The sequence below is a fragment of the Teleopsis dalmanni genome, chromosome 1 (genome assembly GCF_002237135.1).
Source record: "Teleopsis dalmanni isolate 2A chromosome 1, ASM223713v2, whole genome shotgun sequence".
Taxonomy (NCBI): domain Eukaryota; kingdom Metazoa; phylum Arthropoda; class Insecta; order Diptera; family Diopsidae; genus Teleopsis; species Teleopsis dalmanni.
In genome coordinates, this window is record NC_051846.1 from 129,689,831 (window position 1) to 129,696,535 (window position 6,705).

The window sequence follows — 6,705 nt, forward strand, 5'->3', positions numbered from 1 at the left end:
GACATCCAAGAAGCACTGGTGAACCGGAAACAAGGTCGACAAATTATGTTTCTTCGGGTAATCGATCAACGGAGGTACCAAGTTAAGATTAGTCGAGAAGGAGTGGTACGAGTTCGTCAACTCGATGGAAAAACCGGAGAAGTGTAAATTAAAATTTATGTTCTTTAATTTCACGTCACAACATAAAAGTGAACATAAATTTTACGTTACACTAATTAAAGCAATAAAGCAAGTATTAAAAACCAACAACAAATTTAATACAAAAAAATAACAACACCAGAACAATAATGAATAAAATTGTAAACAACACACCGTTGTAATAACAATAACAAAACAACTGCATACTTCGCACTTCGCGTGTATAAAAGGCGAAGCAAAAGCGCAGTGATGGACAGTCAGCATCATAGCAAGCTTGTGTTCACATCGCATTCTTAAATGCTGCACAAAGATTAAAAAGAAATTTACATTGTTTTTTCTTCAAACACATTGTCAGGTGCGTTGGAAATTAACATTTCTACGCCAAATTCTTTGCATAGAAAAGAAATTCACATTTCTTCAAACATATTGTCAGGTACGGTGGAAATTAACATTTCTACGCCAACTTCATTGCACAGAGAAGAAATTCACATTTCTTCAAACACATTGTCAGGGGCGTTGGAAATTAACATTTCTACGCCAAAGCAACTAACTTCACCGAGGAAGAAAACTACATCATTACAACAACGCCACTGTCCACCGTGTATTCAAACATACCACTGTTCCAACAAATAAATTTTATTGTAGGACTGAACCTGAAATCCGGCGAGCAAAACCGCGGCCAGAAAGGTTCGTTACACACCGCATATCTGAAACATGATTAATTGAAATGCGCCAAAGATGCAATTTATATTAAGCCCATTATATCACCTTTAATTTGGTGTGTTTATTAATTTTCTACTTGTAAAACTGCAACAGTTCATAAGCTATAATAGGGTCAGTTTCCGTTGTTCGTAAAATTTATGGTCATAGGTCTGGAAATCCAGTTTTTCTCGAAATTTTCCCACTAACCTATTTTGACTTCATATTATAACTTAGTAAATCAATAACGTTGTTCCTAAAATTTGCGGTCTTAGATCTAAAAATCAAGTTTTTCTCGAAATTTTCTCACTAACCTATATCGGCTTTTTATTACATCTTAGTAGATCCGTTGATCGATTACCCGAAGAAACATAATTTGTCGACCTGGTTTCCGGTTCACCAGTCCTTCTTGGATATCTTTATTCAATACCTCTGGCCATCGGTTTTCAGTTTCGGTGGGTGGCGGTGTAATCTCGCTGGAAACAAGTACTGTGATCACAAGACATCTTAAGTCGCTTTCGGTATCACATTCCAAGGTGTCGTTTGGACTAGCTTCTCTGTCTCTCGACCGGTTTTGTGATCTTGACGTTGGTGGTCGTCTGGGACAGGTGTGTTTTCGCACACCTGTCCCACACCTGTTCATCAGGATGAACAGGAGTAGCCGTCGCGTACCGATTGCTTTTCAATTTATGAACGCTTTGCTCCCACTTTGACATGTTGTCGTTTCAAGATTCTGCGATCGATTGTCTTGTTAATTGAATGGTACCGTCTTTTATGCTTGATTTTTATACGAGAACCGTTATTCTTTTGTTGTTTTCATTTGATTTAACTTTATTAGTTTTTTGTTCACTTGTATGTTGTGACGTGAAATTTAAGAACATAAATTTTATGTTACAATAGGTTGAAGTGCCTAGTTGCCAAAAACAATAAAATCAAAAACAATTACTCTGAAATTGGTTCAAGTGCCAAATTCAGCAATTGTAAATAGGAACTGGTTCAAGTTCCGGGTTCCTAAGCAACACTGAATCGATTTAAGTGTCGAGTCAGTTTCAATAACAAACGAGTTGTTGAACAGGGACTTACAATCTAAAAAGCTTCAAAGATTGCATAGCACAATCAAAAAGAACCCAAGAATTATTACGGGATTATTGACTGGTCACTGCAGATTGAATAATCACCTATCGAAATTAGGAATTCAATCCAACTCAGACTGCAGATACTGTAGAGAAGAGAGAAAAACTGCATACCATGGGATTTGGGAGTGCCCGGCACTGATGCACAACCGGAAGAAACATCTAGGAGGCTATTTTATGGACCATAAAGATTCAAGACTAGGAAGGGTGTAAAGATGTTATTATATACAGAAGAGTGTAATGATGTTAGGTTGTAATATTATTAAGGATGGCAGGATCGCCATGTAAAGATGTGTAGCTTCAGGATTGCCATGCAAGGTTCTTCATCCAATACATTAATATGTATTAACTTGACAGGATTGCTAAGGGATTAAGAGCCCCAGAAGAAAGGTTTCGACCTAGCAAGGATAAGTATTAATCTGAGCTCTTCAGCCGCCTTTAAGTACTTTCTAAGCTCTTCAGCCGCCTTAATGGTATTACCAGCAGATATGCCGCATATAACCAGAGATTCAAAATAAAATATAGTTTATTCTTGTTGCCTTTGCAAAAGAATCTAAAAGAATCTGATTTATTTGTAAAATCTTACTCTATTTATACAAAATATTCTTATGTACTAAACTTATTATTTAATTCCTATATATTCTTGAGTAACCAATCAATACATTGGTTACTCCCAATTTTTGATAAAGTATATAATTTTTACATGTAAGATATTCATAGTATCTATTATACTATTCTAACATATGTTATCTATTTCTTATGAATTTTTACTTGTATATATTATTATAAGTGTTATTCATAAGGTTTAACATTTCTCTAAAGGAATTTGTGTTACTACCGTACAATGACCACATATGATAGAACGTTTGGCTCGCGCATCATGTTACGAGTGCACAATCATGTAATATGATCAAAGTCAAAACGACAAAGCGACAAATGTGCATTCAATAAATTATGTCACAATTGTTTTGTTATTTTATGCAATGACTTGTCATATCAAACAATGATGTAGGTCATGGGCACCACACCCTACCCCTTAAGAAAAGTGTAAATTAATTGTAATTTCTACAAATTGAAATTAATTTATGCTATTAATTATTTTATTTATGTGTTTATATCTTATGTATCTTAGTGGATCTGATACTAATCCATATAAAAAAAAAAAATTTTTTATTTAAAATTTACTATTTGTATAGTATATGTATATGCATTAACATGTTTTTTTAATATATTTTCATTAACATATTTAGTATAATATAATGTTTTTAATTTGTATTTTGCATATAATAATGATATGAGATTAATAATAACATACATATTTTGATATTAATATATTAATTAATAATATATTAATTTAATATTAATTTAATTACATTTAAAAATTTCTTTAGCTCTACATTTGATTAAATTATTGTTGTGTAGTTCTACATATTTATTGTTTATTAATACGGCACTATTTTTACCTTTTTGTGACACTATTTTATATGGACCTTTAAATGGATTGTCAAATTTCTTTTTGTTTCCTACTTTAATATAAACAAAGTCATTTACTTTGAAATTTGATTCATTAATATTTTTCTGTTTTTCTTTTGTTATAGATTTGTATTGTATTAGTTTTTGCTTAGCTTGGGTTTGAGCATATCTTAGTTTTAATTTTAATTCATTACAATAATTTTCAATGTCGTATGTCATTTTTTTATTTTCTAGTATTTCACATGGTAACGCACATAATTTACCATATACTAATTCAAATGGAGTGTAATTTGTTGTAGTGTGCGGAGTCGAGTTATAACTGTAAACATAGTATGGTAATAATTCATCCCATGTATCTACTGATTTCATGGTCATTAAGTAGTCATTTAAAACTCTATGATTTCTCTCAACTGTCCCTAATGTTTCATGATGGAATGGTGTTGAAGTAGTTTTTTCTATTTTTAATAGTTTACAAATATTTTTTAGAAGTTCGTTTGTAAATTCAGTACCTTTATCGGTTTTCATCTTTTTGAAACAACCATATTTAAGAATGAATTTCTCAACAATTGCTTTAGCAACGCTGATAGCTTCTTTATTTTTTAAAGGTATTGCTTCTATGAATTTCGTTAATTCACATTGAAGTGTCAAAATATATCTGAAATTATTTGAAGGTAAAAGTGGGCCTACTGTGTCAATTGTTATGACTTCAAAGGATGTGTTTGGTGTTTCAGTTATATCATACTGTTCTTTTGTGTATTTTGTTATTTTAACTTTTGCGTATACTTCACAGTTATTGATAAATTTTTTAACCATTTTATTCATATTTTTCCATACATATTTTTGTTTCAGTTTGTTTATACATCTTTTTATACCGCAATGTCCTCCATGTAGTGATTTATGATATTCTTCTATTAACCTGAGCATTTCATTTGTATCATTTATTCTTTTTGGTTTTTTGTAAATAATTATGTCTAGACAATTTTTCAATTTTAATTCTTTTTGCAGCTTATTAAATATATCTTTTACTTGTTGCATGCTTATGTTATTAAATATTTCTTCATCTTCCGCCAATGCTAGCTTTGTTATGTTTAAGTTGTCCATTTTGAATAATAACTTCCTCAGAATCAATTTTATCTCTGATAATGATTTTTCGTCATATTCCACAACTATAGGTTTTGCTGCTATTTTTATATATATTGCACTATTTTTATTGAACGTTTTATTTCCATGTTCAAGTGCTTTTTCATTGTTTCCATCTGCAGAATGGTTTATGTTCTTGAATTCAAGTTTTGTTAAATACCTTACATCCGATACCGATGTTGCATTCCACATGTGGAGGTGATCAATCTCCGTGTTAGCTTTTAAGGTTATTTCTTCATTTTGTACTTGTGCGATTTTGTTATCTTTTTCATTAATTTCTTTGCTCATTTTTCGGGTTAATATATGTATTTATGTTTTTAGGAATCATTTCAACTAATTCTTTTGAATTTAGTTGTATCCTTGATAATGCGTCTGCATTAGTATTCATCTTTCCTTGTTTAAATACTATATTGAAGTTATAATCCATGAGATCTATTCTTATTCTAGTTAGTTTTGATGATGGGTTCTTATGTGTAAATAGACTAACTAAAGGTCTGTGATCTGTATAAACTGTAAAATTTCTCCCAAATAAATATGGTCTAAAATAATTTATACCCCAATAAATGGCAAGAAGTTCCTTCTCTATCACGGGTTTATTTAACTCATATTTATTTAATGTTTTGCTTGCAAATGCTATTGGTTTATCATTACCAATTTCTCCTTGTGACAGTACTGCACCTAATGCATAATTAGAAGCATCTGTCGTTAAAACGAATGGTTTTGAAAAATCTGGATAACTTAAGATTGGTGGTAAAATTAACTTTTCTCTTAAACTATTAAAAGATTTATCACATTCTTCCGACCAGCAGAATATTTGATTTTTCTTAAGCAAGTTGTTTAGAGGTCTGGCTATTTCAGCAAAATCTTTTATAAACCTTCGATAATAGTTGCACATTGCTACAAACCTTCTCACTTCGTCTGAGTTTTTTGGTATAGGGTAATGTTTTATTACATCGTGTTTATTTGGATCTGTACGCACACCTTGTGCGGTTATAATCTACTAAATACTTTTATTAAATTGTTATTGTGTTCTTTGAGATTAGAACCAAAAACTATTACATCATCTACATATAAAAATGCTGAGGAGTCTAAACCTGCTAATGCTAATGTTAGCATTCTTTGAAAACTATTTGTTGAAATTTTTAATCCAAAAGGTAATCTCTTGAATTGAAAATGACCTGTTTCTGTTGAAAAAGCTGTTAAAGGTTTTGATTTGTGATTAAGTGGGATTTGATGAAATGAACTAGTCATGTCTAATGTAGAGAAATATTTCGCCTTACCTAACTTATCTAGAACATCTTCCAAACGTGTTAGTGGAAATTTATCGTCTACTACTTTTTTATTTAACTGTCTGAAATCTACAACTAATCTCCATTTTTCTTGTCCCTTTTTTGGTACTATTAAAATTGGTGAGTTGTAAGGACTTACTGATGGTTCTATTATATCATCATTTAATAACTTTTTTACTTGATTTTCTAGTTCTTCCTTTTGAATGTTCGGTATCCTATAATTCTTTATATATATAGGTGTTTTATCTATTGTTGATATGTGCTGTTCATAAAAATTGTTTATAGTTAATTTCTCTCCTTCTATATGAAAAATGTTTTGGAAATCTTTACAAATATTCAATATTGAATTTTTGGCTATGTTATCTAAACCATCTATTTTTAATTTCGATTTTATTTTTTCAAATGTATATGAATTTCGATTAGAATTATATGAAAGTATGTTATAATTATTTAAAGGTTTTATTTCTATTGTTGCATATTCTAATTCTACAGGTGTGTCTCTAGTATTTAATAACCTAATATGTTGTATACCTTTGGCAGGTATTAATGAATTAGCTATGAATACTCCTTTCACTATTTCTTTTCCACAGACTAAATTGTCTTCTTTTGTATTTAGTTCAACTACTTGAATTACTTCTACCCTGGGCGGTATTTTGATGTTTTTAATGGTTTTTATTTTTATATTCAAGGGTAAGACTATCTCATCTTCTGAGTTTGAGATCACTAATACGCATGTTTCATAATTTATTTTACAATTATATTTTATCAAAAAATCTCTACCTAATATACCATTTGTAGGTAAATTTATATTATTTTTTATGACATTGAATTTG